This window comes from Trifolium pratense, linkage group LG5 (assembly GCF_020283565.1).
Source record: "Trifolium pratense cultivar HEN17-A07 linkage group LG5, ARS_RC_1.1, whole genome shotgun sequence".
Taxonomy (NCBI): Eukaryota; Viridiplantae; Streptophyta; class Magnoliopsida; order Fabales; family Fabaceae; genus Trifolium; species Trifolium pratense.
The window spans coordinates 12,336,187-12,355,540 of NC_060063.1; positions in this window are offsets into that span (position 1 = coordinate 12,336,187).

Consider the following 19,354-nt stretch of genomic DNA (forward strand, 5'->3'; position numbering starts at 1 on the left):
TTAGAAGATTTACCTTTACCTTTAGGAACAGGAACAGGTCTTCTACGAAGTCTTTCAGCTAGTGTCTCTTCATCAGACTCAGTTTCATCTTCAGATGCAGACTCTTCAGATGAACTGTCAACTTCAACAATTATAGGCTCTTTGGAAGCTCCTTCAGCAGCCTTGGTTGCAGTTTCTTCATGCTTCTTTTTGGTCCTCTTTTCAGCATCAGCTTGCTCCACCTTAATCCTCTTCTGAGCCAAGAGATCTGGCTTAGGTTGATCAGCTTGAGCAACAGCCTTTCTCTTAGGTCTCCTTGTAGGATTATACAAATTTGCAGGAGCAGGAGGAATCATACTTCTATCAACAACGAATCCTTCTTCTCTGAGCACTTCCAAATAGTCCTGAATGATGTGCTCAGCATCAGCTTCTGAAATAACTGGATATCCATCCACATACAGACGATCTTCAAGTTTAGCAGATAGTTCTTGTGGAGGTGCAACAGGCTTAGATGCAATAAGACGCATCTTAGTAAGGAAACTAGCATGTAGAATTTCAGGTGTGAACTTCTTCTCCACAAGTTCTGGGTGAAATTTCTTTAAGTTCTGAACAACATGACCTTGATGCAGAAGGTCTGACAACAACCTAGGATAAACTATAGTAGTTTTCCTCTGAGATTTACTTGCAAACACGGCTTCACATATCCTTTCAAAGAAGTAATCTCCAAGATTTACCTTCTTTCCTGTCAGAAGGAAATACAGCAGATGACGATGAGTCCAGGAGATTGTATCAGTCCCACCAACCCTTGGACTGATAGTTGCTAAGATGATTTTGAAGAGAACTCTACATTCATCAGTCAATCCCTTTACTTTCCCTTTCAAAGAGAAGTCTGTGCAGACAAGATGCAGAAGATCATCTCTGTATCTTGTATCCTTTTCAAAAACATCTAACTCTATCCCAGAGTTAGGTAGACCAAGAAGAGCATTGAAATGAATGGGCGAGAGACTCATATTCATTCCACAAATGTTAGACCTAATCTGTACACCTGTAAATTCCAGCAGACCCATTTCCTTTCTAGTTTTACCCTTCAGACTGGGATCCCTTTCTATTGCAGCAAGCTCTTCCTTCTTAGCTTCATGCTTGTCAAACACTTTTGCTTTCATCCAGAATTTCTTCAACAAATCTGGGTAGATAGGACCGTTAAGCATGTCGAAGTACTTATCCCAACCTTGAGTGATAAAGTACGGCTTAACGTCGAAACCATTAGCTTTCAAACTGTCGAAATCAACTATCTTCTCTGACAGAAACGTGAGTTCAGATTCTGGGAATTCCATCTCGTTCCCAACAATCTGAAGGTTCTTGAACAAAAATGGTGGAATCTTAGTTGTCGAAGAAGATGAAGGTCCGGCCATTGTTGGAGATTAGGGTAGGGTTTGGAAACTAACGAGAGAGAAAGAAAGTTTGTTGGAGGTTTAGAGAGAAAAAGAAAGTGTAGGTTGTGAGAGTGAGAAGTGTGCAAGTGTATAGTGTAAGTTTTATTTAAATACACACAGTTAAATGAAAATAGCAAATTTGGGAAGTTACGCTAATTGACAGAAAGTTGAATACCAAAAATCATCATTAACCACCCACTACCTGACACACGTAGACCACGTGCAGAAATTTACTCGGTAACTGCTATTTTAATGGACAACTGTTCAGCAGTGAATACTAAACGTTTCCCACTTAAATAGTTCAGAGCCTCTGAGATATTTAAAATTCTCTATCAGAGTTAGGTACTTCAGAGCTTGTGTTTCAGATGATCTGAATCATAAGTTCTGATATACATAACCTCTTACACTTTAAAAGCCCAAAAGAATTTTCATTCAGAGATTGAAAACATGTTCAGATGTTTCTTTATAAAATCAAATCTTTCAACAGGTAAGGCTTTAGTAAATATGTCAGCCCATTGATTTTCAGTATCAACAAACTTAATATCTATAATGCCTCTCTGAACATAATCTCTGATAAAATGGTGTTTAATTTCAATATGTTTAGCTCTAGAGTGTAGGATAGGATTTTTAGATAAATGAATGGCTGCAGTATTGTCACAATATAAAGGAATATTGTTACTGCTTACCTGATAATCTTCTAACTGATATTTTAACCAGAGTAGTTGTGTACAACACTTAGCTGCTGAAATGTATTCTGCTTCTGCTGTAGACAAAGCTATAGTAGTTTGTCTCTTACTAGCCCAGGAGATAAGGTTTTCACCAACAAATTGACAATTGCCACTTGTGGATTTTCTTTCAATTTTATCTCCAGCATAGTCAGCATCACAGAATCCATTTAGCACATAATCATTGGATTTCTTATAGAGAAGTCCAAGATTAGTTGTTCCTTTCAGATACCTAAAGATTCTCTTTACAGCTGTAAGATGAGATTCTCTAGGATCTGACTGGAATCTTGCACATAAGCATACACTGAATAAAATATCTGGTCTAGAGGCTGTCAGATAGAGTAAGGAACCAATCATACCTCTGTAGACCTTTTGATCTACTTTTCCTTCATCATCTGACTTGCTCATGTTAGTAGTTGAATGCATAGGAGTGTTCATTATCTTGCAGTCATCTAGATTGAATTTCTTCAGAAGTTCCTTGGTATATTTTGATTGATGAACATAAGTTCCTTCCTTCTTCTGATTGATTTGAATTCCAAGAAAGAATTTCAATTCTCCCATCATGCTCATTTCAAATTCATCCTGCATTATGTTGGATATTTGTGTGTTGGCCTCATTTTGCTAAAACAAATATACAAGCAAGATGTTGGACCAAATGTTTCAACATGTTGGGTACAAAAGATGTTGGACCAAATGTTGTAACATGTTTGGGTACGACAGTCAGATTGCCCAAATCTCGCGCATTTATTACACGTATCTGCTATATATGGAAATCCACTATACAAACGTGTATATCAAGATTTGATCTGATCAAGACGTTATTAGTGCAGATATGTTCTTATCAAGACTTAATGGAATGATTCAACACATTATTTATTTCCTAAAGAGGATCAACCATTTTAGGAAAGTTTTTATTAAGGTCTGATTTGCTTAGCTGGACGTGACTCAAAGACCAGCTGTGTTCTGAAGCTTATCTTGGATGATCAAGAGTGTGCTAGCTCTGTCTATATAAAGAAGACTCAAGACCAAGATTTTATTGAACCGAAACCATTGTTCATCAAAGATGTAGTCTTTAGGGTTTCGTGTCTTTAAGCCACTCTCTAGGAGAGTTGGTGTAAGTGAACCACTCGGGTTGTGAGATGGTCACTATGTCCTCACTCAGAAACCTTTAGGTAATGAGTAGAGTATTGTAATATCTCCGAAGCTTTTAAGCAAGGAGATAGTGTTTGTGAGCCTCTCACGTATTGATTTGATACTTGAGTAGGACTGTGTTTTATTGAGTTGTAATGTTTTAAGGTTACTCCTAAGCTTTGAAGTACGGAGTTAACTGTGTGTGATTTACTCGAAGCTTTTAAGCAAGAGTAAAATATGTCACGGTGATTGTCGCCACATTTTATTCAACATTATATGAACAACACAGGTTGTGTTGGCTGTGTGGAAGTGAGATGGGATCTCATGTCTAGGAGTTCCTAGGCAGAAGTTGCATGAGTAGTGTCGAGGTCATAAGGCGTAAACCTAGGATTTGCTGGAGGTCTTAGTGTAAGACGTAAACCGAGGGTTTGCTGGAGGTCTTAGTGTAAGACGTAAATTCAAAGGGTTTGCTGGAGGTCTTAGTGACTAGAGCTATTAGTGGATTTCCTTCCTGGATTGGTATCCCCCAGAGTAGGCAAGTTGGCTGAACTGGGTTAACAATTTCCTGTGCAGTTTATTTACTTGTTGATTTTATTATGTTTCGTAAGATGTTCCCACATTAAGTACGACATTCTCTTTAAGTTGAATGTTGGAACATCTGATCAAACATTATTCCTCAGTATCCGTTTTAATGTTATATGCCTTGCCGTGTTATTCATGTCAGACCAGATGTCTCGACATTCTATACAACATCTGGTTCTGCTATACCAGAATTTCAATTGGTATCAGAGCAGGCATCCTGTTCTGTTTTCTGGATGAGATCCTAGGGAAGATACTTTCTGGTTATGGGCAAGTAAGGAATACTGAAAATTTGTTTGAACTTGGAGAAGTTCACATTGATTGAATGGTCCCTAGAAGTGGAGGATGGACTATTCATGATAGGGTGTGTATTAGACCTATCTTTTGTTGTTCAGGCGTGTAGATCTTGTGATGAGTTGCTGTATGGTTTGATTTATTTTCAAACATTTGTTATTGTAGTGTGCCTGAAGTTTGTTGAGGAGTTTTGTGGTTTGAATTTCGCTGCATATATATCTGATGGAAAACTCCTGGTGGTTTTGTTTGTTGAGGATGCACCACTCTGTTCTATGATGTAAGCCCTGGTGTGGTGATGCTCGAGGAGAGTTTTTTAATTAACTTGTTAGAGATGCCGAAGATACTTGGGGGTGATCTTAAGTCCACGCATAAAGGCACTCATGTATGAGTTTGTTGAAAAGGGATCTGAAGGAAGTTATGAGCAATTTATTTTTGCTTCCAACTCTAAAAAGCTAACCTCCATTGGCTTTGATAAAGGATTTCTTGATGTGTTCCGTTAGAAGGGAACTGGTGTCTTACCAGATGTTGGAACATCTGACGGAACATCTGACGAGCAGATTCTGCAGAATTTTGTTGGATGACAGTAGGGCATGGCAGATGCTTGGGTGCTAAACAAGTGTGTTGGTTACATATGTTTGGAACCTTCTCCTGACCTGGAAGAGGAGGCATCTGTGTCTGAGATGATTTCTACGCTAGAAACGTGTCTTAGATAAGTTTGTTGGGACACGATCAACATATGGTTGACCTCTTGGGTTAGTTAATGTCTGATCCAAGTAAGTGGTAGTTGAAGTTATGTGCAGTGTTGATGTGTTATATGATGTTTTAACCATGCATGTTATATTTGTGTGATAATATCTAGTTGTATGAATGCATGATTAAGCAAGGAGGATTTATTATTGTTGGGACCAAAGGATTATGGTTCTCTGGTATTTTTGGTAAAGTTAATTCTTTACCTTGTGCATTAAAGATATCTTTTGAATTAAGATTGACGAAGTTTTTACTTCCCTTCAAGTTGTGTGTTTGTGTTGAAGTGAAATGAAGTATATGTTGCATCCCTCTCTCCATTGTCTGGTGCACGTTAATCAAGGGAAATCCATCTGATGTAGTTAATACTTCCACTAAGGTCACAAGTGAGTTTGTTGATGAGTCTCTCAAAGGATCTGTCTCTGAAAATGATGTTGTGTCGAATGTTGACACATCTTTGGCACCTAAGACTGATGTTGTGCTAAGTACTGTCACATCAGTGGTACCTAATATTGTGTTGGATCAAAATGTTCCAGATACCTGTTAGAGGGAATCTCCTCTATAGGTTCAGAAGAATGGCATCAAACATCTCAAAGTAAGACAAGAGGTTGGAACATTAGAAGAAGTTTTTGAGATGTAAAATATGCACGTCCCTGCATGTGTGGATGATTTGATATTGGAAGTTGATCAACTACTGATGGTTGATTCTCCTGTGTCCCCTTGCAAGAGTTATGGACTACTATGGTATTTCCAGACCATAGTTCAGGATGAAACCGATGGGAGTGAGATTGATGCCAGAATTAATGTTGAAACATCTGCTCCAACATCTGCTTCTTCAGCCAAGGAAGCTGATTCTACTCAGGGTGGAGTACAAGGTCAAGCAACTGACCTTATCTGAATGATTTTTTGTAAGAATAACTGTCATGAGTGGATGTCATCTGTTGGTGCCATATATGTGCAGAAGAATGATGTCAGATCTAATGTCCTACCTTGTGTGAGAAGTCTGAACTTTATGGTTCAAAGAGTATATGAGAGTCTATTTCTCTTCATGGTATTCAGTTGTGTTGAAAAACCTGGATGATCTGCATTGATGGTACTCTATTGGGAGCTTCTTGAAGGATGTCTATGCACAATGAGTCCTTTTGAATGATGATTTATGAACCAATGCAATTGGGTTCCAAAATCAGAAGCTGATGTCCCAAAAGATGTTGTGACATCATATTTACTGATGGCTGTTCTGTGGAAGGTGCTTGAGATTGTGCATGGGAGTGCTCAAGCTGTATGGTCAGAAGACGTGCTTCTGACTTTGTGAATCAGAATGTGGAGGTTCTGATCTTGTTTTAATAGTATGCTCTAGCAATGCATGACTATTTATTCCACTAGTATCAACAACTACTAGTGAATGTAAGGGCAGAAGAATATTGTCAAATACTGAGGTTTGATAATTGTCTTTGGTTTTCTTCTGTTGCAAGTCACTCTAGAAAATGGTTGGTAATCAGGATCTTAGTCAAGCTTTTAAGCAAACTAAGATGTTTTGGAGTTTGTGAGTGACTTTACACCTTGTATGCATGACATCCTGCCTATTCAAAAGGTCATGATACATAGTGTGGTTCTGCTAGGACATTGATCAGATGTGTCCTTGTTAAGTGAAGAGGTCAGAATGCTTGGATGTATTCTCAAGAAGTGAGAGTATCTGACTCAGAATCGACTCTACTGAGGGAGTTGGTGTTACCCTTCAACATGAAAGCATGAAGTCTTTCACATGTTTTCATTTAGTGCTCGAGTTTTCATCTTCAGCTGGAGCCCTGATTATCTATGACAGGTAGAGTCGTGTGTTTATCTGTGGATTGCATTGGTACATATATATTGTCTAGAGTGTTGTACAAGCTTGTGGAGATCTTATGCCTCATATGAGAATATGATGTCAGACAACATGTTGAGACATTATGAAATTATTAACAAGGCATGGCTGATTCTAGTCATGTAAAGATGAATAATTATATCAGTTATCCACATATCTCTCGAGTGGTTAAATGGTTGAGTCTGGGAGAATTTATTTTTCTCTACAGATTGTTTTTTGGAAGGACTTTCCAAGAGTCTTCATTATTGAGAGATGTCACAAATGTGATATTCAGATGTCTTGGTATGTGTCACTAAGTCTAAGTGAAAGGAGAACACTTTGAATCAAGTGGAAGACAGTATGTTTGAAGATGTGTTGATCAATGCAAGTAAAAGAAGACAATGTCTGACTGAATGTTAGAACATTATTCGAGACATGTTTCCTGTAAGATCAACAAGGAAGTGAAATGGACAGTTTGATCAACCACGTGTCAGAAGGGAATGCATAAAAGGTCTGTGAATACTTTGAATCCATCTGAATCTACTTCTATTTTGCTTGGTCAACAAAATGTGCATCATCTAGGAAACCTATTTCTAAATCCATTATTCAGGTTAATCTTATCTCTCAAAAGGTCCTAGAAAAGTCTATCTATGTTTGTTGATGATGTTAATAAACCTACCAAACTCGTTTTGATAATCTCATTGATTCAGTTGTCACCCCTAATGTTGAGTTAAATGTTGTTACCTCTGTTAAAGGTTTTTGTCAGTTCAAATGTTGTGGGTAGTGTTGAAACATTTGTGAGATCTTCCTCTGAAATTGTAATTCTAGATAAACCAAGATCTCTTAAAACCATAGGTCAGTCTAGTATGAATGTTGTGGTTGTTGATGACATTTTTTTTTTGAATTTTTTTTCTTCATGTGACATCTTTCAAAGTTGTTGATTCTGTCACTTTGTTATCCCCCACTAAAGTTGTGGTTGTGTCCCCCAAAGAAACCTCACCTGAGTCTGATGTCACATCAGATGTTGAAACATCTTGGACCAACCTATTTGTGTTGTTGAAACCTGTTCTACAATTCCCCAAACTGATGCTGATATGGTTCTGAGAGTCTTAAACCTGATTGTGATTTGGAGTATTGAAGATTAGAATGTGGTGGAAGAAACTGATCTTGATGATCTTCCATGTGTCCAAGCTATTGCTCAAAGTATGATTGAAAGAGAACTGGTCATGCTATGACTGTTTGTGTGGATGTGCATTCTGCAGAGAAGTACTATACGTGTTCAGATGTGTTGTGATCAGATGCGATAATGCTCAGATATGTGATACTTAAATGTGATTATGTGACAGTTTCAGATCTGCTTCTGAAACCTCTAGCTTTATGTTCTCATGAGATATGTTATGCTATGATGTTACCCATGTTGTCTACACATTCTGATCTGATTTTTGAGAATTTATTTTTCTCTGATGTGTAAGAATTTATTTTCCTCAGTATATGGGAGTTTATTTCTCCCTTTGTGCTTTAAAGGAGAAAGAAGCTATGAGAAGTATTGCTAGTTCCTGACATTATTATCTCTGCTGGTGTGAATGTTGCTGATTCCACAAACACAATTATAGATGTTCTTGTTGCTGGTGTATCTCGGACAAAAGATGCTATTGGATCTGTTGTTGATAAACCAAAACAAACCGTTCCTGAAAAGGATGGTGTGCTAGACGTTGACACATCTGTGGTCCAACCTAAGGCTGATGTTACTATTGTCCAGAAACCTGTTCAAGAAACTGCTGCGGTGAACGATGTTGGGACATCTGTTGACCCATCTGACTCATCTGATGAAGAAACAGGATCTGATGAAGAGAATTCTACTGAGGTTGAAGAAGGGTCTCTCAGTCTAAAGAACGTCATCAAATTGTGCCACTTAATGAAGAAGTGGTTGATTCTGAAAAGAACATGTATGAGGTTACTGTGCCTGCTAGTAAGAAGAGATAGAGTCTGAAAAGAAATGAAGCACCTTCAAGTGACTCTAAGTATAATGCTGAGGAGGATGTACCAGACATCACACCCTCTGCCTCAAAGAAAAAGTCTGGTGGGAAAAAGATCCCTCAGAATGTACCTGTTGCTCCTTGTGACAATGTTTCCTTTTATCGTGCTTCCTTTGCACAAAGATGGGATCATGTGTACAAGGGGAGTTTTGTTAGATGGATGCTCCATGCCCTGATTGGAAGACCACGTGCTTTGATACCATGCTGAAAGAACCTGTGCTAGAAGCTGTGTTACCATATGTTGCAACATCTTTGCTAACATGTGACGTATTTTGTGATTGCTCCTATTCGCTCTGATACCACGCTAGATAGACATGTTGAAACATCTTTGCTAACATGTGCTATGTGTTGTGCTAACATGTGTTGAAACATCTTTGTTGTCAATGCTCTAATACCATACCGGAGGAACCTGTGCTATCTGATGTGCTACTAGATGGTGAAAGATCTTGGTCACCACGTTGAAAATTCTGTGCTGATGAAGTGTGATCTGTTTTAGGCTATTTAATGATGACTCCACTGCTGATTTATATATGATGAGGTATGTATCCCATGGTGTTGTCTTCGTTTGTAGTAGCTCTGTGCACTATGTTCCTGGATATCTATACTATTGTACTCTTTGATTAATGCATGAAGACCCTATTTTGTCTAAACTTCTGACTAAAAAGGGAAGTAGTTTAGTAATTGGTAGGCATGATATGTTTTGCTGCTAATGTCTGTTGTGCTACCTGATGTTGAAACATATGCATGCTCTTTTAGTGGTTGGATATGTTCTACTACATGATGTGGTGTCTGATGCTTAGACATCTGCTAACCTGAGTGGTGTAGTATTGAATCTGTGCTGCTGTATGCTTATGTGATGATATGGATGATAAAATTGAGGGGAGTAAGAAATGTTTTCTGATGATCATTCTGATAAGCATGTGTCAATGTATTTGGAGGGAGTAAAATTAATTTTTGCTCTGATTCTGATTTTGAGGGGAAGTAGCATAATGCAGTAAGTAGTTACTATTCTGTTGTGCAAAGCTCTATTTCTTTGCTCTGGATGATGTCCTGCCATATGTTGGAACATCCTGGATGCATGAGAACTTATTTTTTCTCAGCTATGTGAGAATTTACTCTTCCCAACTGCTACTTTGTGGTTTGCTTAAGGAGTTGTGATCTGTGATGTGTTTTGTGTGCGGTAGCAGTGTGTGATGTATGGTATCTGATGATTATATGATGTGGAGCATAATGTTGAGGACATTTGTCTTTTCTGTTGGTACGTGATGTAATGCTTCTGCTATTTCAAGACCATGGATTGTTAGATACTAATATATGGATCTGTTATGCGCTCATATTCTGCACTGTGGATTTTTGTGATGTTCATTACTACTGCTCTTAATGCACGAAGTTTTTGTTTGGCATATTTTGTGGCTAAAAAGGGGGAGTAGTATGTTTGTGTTTGTCTGCTACTTTACAATGTTGTATCTGATGTTGTGACATGCTAGTCTAGCCTGTCTATGAAGAAGTAGTAGTGTGTGCAGTGACATGCATGAATTCAGGGGGAGTAAGAACCAGTTTTTCTGATGGTCTGATGAGATGCATGAGCTGATGTATTCAGGGGGAGCAAAAGTATGTTTTTCTCTGATCTGATATTAAGGGGGAGTAATGCAATATCAAGTTCTTTGCCTATGTGTGCTTAATGTATGGATGTTATGATGCGCTACAAATTGTTGAAACATCTTGATGCTGATGTGGGAATTTATTTTTCCCAAGTGTGCTTGTGAGAGTTTATTTCTCTCTACTGAAGGATGAAGCTAAGTTGGTTATGATTCCGCTGCTGTGTATGCCTCTGATGGTTTATGGTAAAGTTTATTTCTTTACCCTGTGCGTTATTTTCATTTGAGGAATTCTTTTGGAAGTAACATAGAAGATGTTCTACCTTCCTTCATATTTGTGTGCTCATGTTGACTTGAAGGATTGTATGGTTTTTAAATCTCTCTATGCTAATTAATGGGCTGAAGTTGTTTTAGCCAAAAATTGCCAAAGGGGGAGATTGTTGGATATTTGTGTGTTGGCCTCATTTTGCTAAAACAAATATACAAGCAAGATGTTGGACCAAATGTTTCAACATGTTGGGTACAAAAGATGTTGGACCAAATGTTGTAACATGTTTGGGTACGACAGTCAGATTGCCCAAATCTCGCGCATTTATTACACGTATCTGCTATATATGGAAATCCACTATACAAACGTGTATATCAAGATTTGATCTGATCAAGACGTTATTAGTGCAGATATGTTCTTATCAAGACTTAATGGAATGATTCAACACATTATTTATTTCCTAAAGAGGATCAACCATTTTAGGAAAGTTTTTATTAAGGTCTGATTTGCTTAGCTGGACGTGACTCAAAGACCAGCTGTGTTCTGAAGCTTATCTTGGATGATCAAGAGTGTGCTAGCTCTGTCTATATAAAGAAGACTCAAGACCAAGATTTTATTGAACCGAAACCATTGTTCATCAAAGATGTAGTCTTTAGGGTTTCGTGTCTTTAAGCCACTCTCTAGGAGAGTTGGTGTAAGTGAACCACTCGGGTTGTGAGATGGTCACTATGTCCTCACTCAGAAACCTTTAGGTAATGAGTAGAGTATTGTAATATCTCCGAAGCTTTTAAGCAAGGAGATAGTGTTTGTGAGCCTCTCACGTATTGATTTGATACTTGAGTAGGACTGTGTTTTATTGAGTTGTAATGTTTTAAGGTTACTCCTAAGCTTTGAAGTACGGAGTTAACTGTGTGTGATTTACTCGAAGCTTTTAAGCAAGAGTAAAATATGTCACGGTGATTGTCGCCACATTTTATTCAACATTATATGAACAACACAGGTTGTGTTGGCTGTGTGGAAGTGAGATGGGATCTCATGTCTAGGAGTTCCTAGGCAGAAGTTGCATGAGTAGTGTCGAGGTCATAAGGCGTAAACCTAGGATTTGCTGGAGGTCTTAGTGTAAGACGTAAACCGAGGGTTTGCTGGAGGTCTTAGTGTAAGACGTAAATTCAAAGGGTTTGCTGGAGGTCTTAGTGACTAGAGCTATTAGTGGATTTCCTTCCTGGATTGGTATCCCCCAGAGTAGGCAAGTTGGCTGAACTGGGTTAACAATTTCCTGTGCAGTTTATTTACTTGTTGATTTTATTATGTTTCGTAAGATGTTCCCACATTAAGTACGACATTCTCTTTAAGTTGAATGTTGGAACATCTGATCAAACATTATTCCTCAGTATCCGTTTTAATGTTATATGCCTTACCGTGTTATTCATGTCAGACCAGATGTCTCGACATTCTATACAACATCTGGTTCTGCTATACCAGAATTTCACATTATCTTAGAAAAATTCTTGCACAAAGAAGCATTAGTTGAACCAAAGATAATATCATCAACATAAATTTGAATGATTAAAATGTCTTCTTTGGTTGTTTTTCTAAAGAGTGTGCAGTCAACCTTCCCTTTTTCAAAACCTTTTTCAAGAAGGAAATTACTGAGTCTATCATACCAAGCTCTTGGAGCTTGTTTCAGACCATACAGTGATTTCTTCAATTTAAAAACATGTTCTGGGTTTGAGACATCTTCAAAACCAGGAGGTTGCTTAACATACACTTCTTCAGAAATAAAACCATTTAAGAAGGCACTTTTAACATCCATCTGATACAGGGTTATTCCATGATTAACTGCATAAGATAGAAGTAACCTGATTGCTTCAAGCCTAGCAACTGGTGCAAAGGTTTCAGTATAGTCAATCCCCTCTTGTTGACTATAACCTTGTGCAACCAATCTAGCCTTGTTTCTTACCACTTCACCTTGTTCATTCAGCTTGTTTCTGAATACCCATTTTGTTCCAATAATGTTCTTGTTTGAAGGTTTGGGCACTAGAGTCCAGACATCATTTCTTTGAAATTGATTCAGCTCTTCTTGCATTGCTACAATCCAAGCATCATCTTTCAGAGCTTCATCAACCTTTGAAGGTTCCATCATTGAGATAAGACCAACTAATGATTCCTCATTTCTCAGTTGAGATCTTGTCTTCCTTGGACTATCCTTGTTGCCTAAGATCAGTTCCTCTGGATGTGATGATTTGTATTTGAAGGTATTTCTTGGGGGCTCATCATCTTCAGACTCATCAACATCAGGTTCAGCAGTTGCTTCAGTTCTTTGTTGTTCAGAGTCTGTAGGAACTGTTGTATTCAGAGGTTCTTCAGAAAATGGATGTTCTGAGTAGTTTGGAATATCTGAATATTGATCCTCTGATACCTGAAATCTAGACAAACCTTCCACAAGCTCTGACACTTGGTCAGGCTCTTTGTCATCAAATTTGACATGCATACTTTCTTCCACAGTGTGTGTTTCAGAAATATACAGTCTGTATGCTTTTGAGCGTTCAGAGTATCCTATAAAAATACCCTTATAACCTCTAGCATCAAATTTCTTTAGATGGACTTTGTTATTTAAGATGTAACACGTACATCCAAACTGATGAAAATAAGAAATATCAGGTTTTTTTCCTTTGAACAATTCATAAGCAGTTTTGTTCAACTTAGATCTGATATAGATTCTATTTTGAACATAACATGCTGTGTTTACAGCTTCTGCCCATAAAAACTTTGCTACATTTGTTTCATGCATCATGGTTCTGGCCATTTCTTACAGAGTTCTATTCTTCCTTTCTACAACCCCATTTTGTTGAGGAGTTCTAGGAGAAGAGAATTCATGCAGAATGCCATATTTTTCACAAAAGTTTTCAAAAGGTTCATTTTCAAATTCTCCACCATGATCACTTCTAACTTTTAAAATAGTGTAGCCTTTTTCATTTTGAATTTGTTTGCAGAAGATGCTAAACTCATCATAAGCTTCATCTTTTGTTCTTAGGAATTTTACCCAAGTCCATCTACTGTAATCATCAACAATTACTAATCCATACTTCTTTCCATTGATAGAGGCAGTGTGAACTGGCCTAAAAAGATCAATGTGAAGAAGTTCCAATGGTCTTGAGGTAGAAACAATGTTCTTAGGTTTAAAAGATGATTTTGTAATCTTTCCTTTTTGACATGAACCACAAAGTGTGTTTGAGTGATATTTGATTTTTGGTAAACCTCTGACAAGGTCAAGCTTGCTAAGCTTAGAGATTAACCTCCAGTTAGCATGGCCTAACCTCTTATGCCAGATCCATTTTTCTTCACTCAATGTCAAAAGACACATCACTTTTTGTTCATTCAAATCAGAAAGATTAATTTTATAAACATTGTTCTTTCTCAGACCTTTGAATATAGTGGAGTTATCAGATTGTTTAGATACAGTACATGATTCCTTATTAAAGACAACTACATAACCATTGTCGCAAAATTGACTTATGCTCAATAAGTTATGTTTGAGTCCATCTACTAACCAAACATCATTAATAGATAGAGAAGAATTACCTACTGTACCTGTACCTATTATCTTTCCCTTTTGATTACCTCCAAAGCCAACAGATCCTCCTTCTTTCATAGTCAGCTTGGAAAATAGTTGTTTGTCACCAGTCATATGCCTTGAACATCCACTATCCAGATACCATGAGTGTTTCATGATACTTCTTTGAGTGGCAGGCTGTATGAGAAACAACTTTAATCATTGCGATAGAACTCTTCATCAAGGTTAATGATAAAGTCATCCCAGTATTCTTCCTCTTCATTTATCAAGTTCTGATTGTTAACTTGAGAACTTGTCAGCCATTGGTCTAGGACATAAGCCCTTCTTCCTTTGCATAAGACTTGTTTCCACACTCTAGGTAGGACATATCCTTTCCTAGTTGGTAAATCTGAATGATACATTATTTCAGCTTTTGGTACCCATCTTCTGGGTCCACGCTTGTTAGTCCATACATGCTTACTATGTTGTCTAGTGTTAGAGAAAAATCTTGGTTTGGAATAATGACCTTTTTGAAACTTTCTCTTTTGAAATATGTTATTATTCCAGGATTTGGATTGTTTATGATTCCAGGGTTTGTATTTATCACCAATCCCATGTTCTGATTGATTATATCTACTGACTCTAGAATCATAAATAATCTGAGTCCTGTACTCCTTCTGAGATTTAGAATTTTTTCTTTTAAAAACTTCTGATCTTTTAGATTGACTAGCTTCAAGTACTGAAGTTCCTTTGGATCCAGAATTTGAAGTCTCAGATGTTGAAGCTTTCAGAACTTCTGAACTGATGTTCTCAGGTTCTGAACAACTTCTATCTTTTGAACTTCTTTCTCCAAATCCTGAGGAACTGGGTTCCTCTGAGCTGTCAGCTTCTAAATTACTCAGATCATCTTTGTCATTTTCAACACTACCAAGATTCTTTCCCTCTTTACTTTGTGGAACAACATAATAAACCCAAGATTTTCCAACCTTTTTGGCAGAGGTCTTCAGCTTTGAATATGTTCTACCATATTCATAGCCAAGTCCCTCTCCTCTATGTCTCATGACATTATAAACAAGATTAGCAGCTTTGCTCTTACCAAGGTTGAGATGCACAAACTGTTGAAGAGCTATTTCCTGCTCATCAATAGGTTTGTGACAAACAGCACAACCCTTTTCAAAGTCATTTACTCTATTCAGAGTTTCTTGATATAGACCTTGAAAATGTTCTGCTTGTTCAGTCAGAGTGTTAAGCTTTTCTTGTAAAACTTTTTGTTTACTTAACACTCTGAGATGTTTCTCAATGACCTTGTTAAGTGCAGTTATAAGTTGAGATTTAGAGCAGTCAGAAAATACCTCATCAGTTACTTCTGAATCAGATTCTGATTCATCGTCTGAGTCTGCATCTGAGTCAGTTGAAGCCATCAGGGCTAGATTTGCCTCTTCTTCTTCCTCAACTTCTTCCTCAGATGATAGCTCTTCAAAGGTAGCCATCAGACTCTTTCTCAATTTACTCTTGAATTGTTGCTTCTTTGAGCTGTATCTTTTGCTTTTGTCTTTAGCAGACATTTCTGGACAATCAGCAATAAAGTGTCCTGGCTTCTTACAGTTGAAGCAGTTCTTCTGATCATCCTTTTTGCTGACAAAATTTCTGGAGCTGTTACCTCTGAAATTTCTTTTGTTAAATCTGTTCCATTGCTGAAACTTGGTGAATAAAGCAAACTCATCCTCATTCATCTCATCCTCTTGACCATCAGCAGAAGATTCTTCTTCAATATCAAGAAGCTGAGTCTTAAGAGCCTTAGAAGTAGTCCTAGTTGACTGTAAAGCCACTGACTTGGACTTCTTCTTAGTTTCTGAGTCAGCATCCAGAACCATCTCATGGCTTCTGAGATTGCTTATCAGAGCTTCAAGACTCAGAGTCTTGAGATTTTGAGCTTCCTCTATTGCAGTGACCTTGGGTCTCCAAGCAATAGGAAGACTTCTCAGAATCTTCTGAACATGGTCATAGGTGGAATAACTTCTCTTAAGAGCTTTAAGACCAGATACAAGGATTTGAAACCTTGTAAACATAGTCTCAATGTTTTCATCTTGTTGCATAGTGAATAGTTCATATTGCCTTATCAAAAGACTAGCTTTAGCCTCTTGAACCTTTTCATTACCATCATAGGTAGCACACATAGAATCAAAGATAGATTTAGCAGTAGACTTGTTCTCTATTCTGACATAATCCTCATGTCTAATAGCACCAACAACAATGTCCTTTACTCTATGATGCTTAGTGTAGGTCTTTAAGTTAGCTGGTGTGAGTAACTTTCTATGCTCAATGGACAATCTTCCATGTTCATTTAAGTTTTCAAAAGTTACTCCCAGCTCAACCAAATCCCACAACTCATGATCAATAGCAGTAATATTGCTATACAATCTTTCCTTCCACCACTCAAATAATGATGCATCACCATTGAATATAGGGGCTTTTCTATTGCCACTATGTTCATGTGATTCATTACTTAAGTAGTCAAAACCAAAAGCATTTCTTGGACCACCACCAGCACCACTGGCCTCACCGGCTTCACCGGTTGTTCTAGTGCTACTATCGTCTCCTCCAGACATAGTGTTCTCACAAGATCTTTACTGTCTCACTGTTAAGTGAAAGTAACAGACCAGAGCTCTAGATACCAATTGAAGGTGTGAAAACACAAGAAGGGGGGGGTTGAATTGTGTTTTAGCTAAGTTAAAACTTTTTCAAGTTCTTAACTCAACTAAGTTAGCAGCGGATAAATAACACAAATAATAACAAGATAGAGAGAGAGAAAGATCACACAAGCAATTTATACTGGTTCCTCTCACAAAGCGAGAGTAGTCCAGTCCCCTTGCACTTCCAAGAGAGTTCACTATAATCACACAAGATTACACCTGCTCAAGCACACAAGCAAGAGACTTCTCAACAATGCTCAAGCACACAAGCTTAAGACTTCACACTTAAGCACACAAGCTTAAGTTTTCTCAAGTAATAGTAAAGTATATGAAAATATACAATTGCTCTTAGATGAACCTAAAGAGAACAAATACAGAGCGTACTAAGTATTTGACTAAAGTGCAAAAACACTTGATAAGAGGTTCAGAGTTTGTATACACAGAGTTCAGAGTTTGTTCAGCGCACGTTCAATCCTTAATGATAATCTATTGTTGTAGCTGATTCTTCTAGTATATATACCACTAGAAAAGAGTCGTTGTAAAAAGAACCGTTGGAGTTGATAATCTTTTGTCTTCAAGCAGTCTGTCTTGATGCAGTTTGTTTGTATCTAAACTGAGTAAGAGTTTCAGATACTTTGACTACTGCAGAGTGGACTTTCCTTATTCAGCTAACAATTCTGAAGACCCACGTTCTCAAGTGAGGACAGATAAAACGAGAGTAGCTGAACTGATCAGGCTTGAAAGGTCCTTTTCTTCATTGGTAGAAGAGTTGACTTGCAAAGAGAATCTTCACAGATCTCAAGAAGCTCTTCAGAGTTTGATGAAGCTTGTAGTCAGTCAAGAAGTTCTGAAGTCTTCATCCTCTGAATGTTGTAACTTCTGAAGTCTAACATCTTCTGAGCGCGTGAACTTCTGAACACACATCTTCTGAAGGTTTATTCAGAGCATTATATCTGCACACTTAAAATAAATTTTTAGTCCTTCCAATTGTTTATTAATACTTTGTTATCATCAAAACCTTTATAGATTTAGGGGCAAACATTTTTTAAATCAATTTTGTTCCAACATTCCATACTCTATGGATAGGAATTTTTGGACTCATTTGATTTATATCATTTGAAGGATGTGAGTTCCGCTTTTGAAAATAGTTTAGTATGTCAATTACCAACTAAGGCAAAGTGACATTTGATCTATTTGAAATATATATATATGAGATGTATATGAACCACTAAACTAATTATTTGCTAGATATAATTTTATTTCTTTTACTTCATTTACGTTACTAATTAGCTTAGTAGATGTGAATATGTGTGGTTGACACAAAGTATGATTCTTTGAATTTGTTCAAAGAATTTATGAAGTAAATGAATAATTTTGAAAAAGTATTAAGACCATACAAACAAGTCGTAATGGTAAATACTTAGATAAGGAGTATAGTAATAACTATTTATATTACATCATGTTTGACATGATTACAAATAAGATAGTTCGTTTATCTCCGACGACTCTTTCGAAAAAAAATTATTTAATTAGAGTTATTCTTTACCCACAAAAGTTCCAATAAAAGAAATCATAAAGACACCATAGATATGGAGGTAAAAGTACCTAGTTTGACTTTATGGTAGTTTGGGATTGTAAGGTTTATAACATAAACATAATTCCAACTTGGATTAATGTGTATTTGTGGAGGGATCTTAAAGAAACTTAGAAATACTAATTCTACAACACTCTCTAGGACAAAAGTTGTTTTGTTATTAGAATTAAAATATTCATTTAGAAGGAATGTGTCTCTAGAAGAAATAGTGGGAGTGATGTAGAACTTGAGTAAATTCGAGTACCACAAAACACATATTTTTTAGAATGGAACATGAATCGGTTCAACAAGAGTTGTTGGATCAACAGTTCGAGTAGCACAAGACCTATATAAGTCGGATATGTCATATCACACAGTTGAGAGTCACGGTTTTACCATGACTCGACAAGGTGGTATATGATGCTCATGGAAGATGCGAATGTGACTTATAAAGAGTCCATGTACACAAAACATATATGGATATTGTTTTGTCATCCAATTGAGTAAGACTCATAGGATAAATATGAGTCTTGTTGTAAAGACTCACATGGATGGTATTGTGAATACATTTAAGGTGTGATTGAATGTGAAAGGTTTCATACAAATCATGATGCAATTATGATGAAACCTTTATTTCAATCATAGTGCTTAAACTCATTTGATTCCACTTGCAATTATTGTATATTTTACTACGAGTTCTGGCAGATGGATAACGAGGTTGCATTCCTTAATTGGAATGACCTTACATATGTATTTGACATATAGATAGGGTTTCGTTAATCTAAAGGATGCTAGAAAAGTATATAAATTACAAAATTCATTTATGAATTTGTTCAAATTTCTCAAAGTTGAATTATCAGTTTTATTGATCAAGTTTTATGAAAACTAAGATTAATAAAGGAACTGTT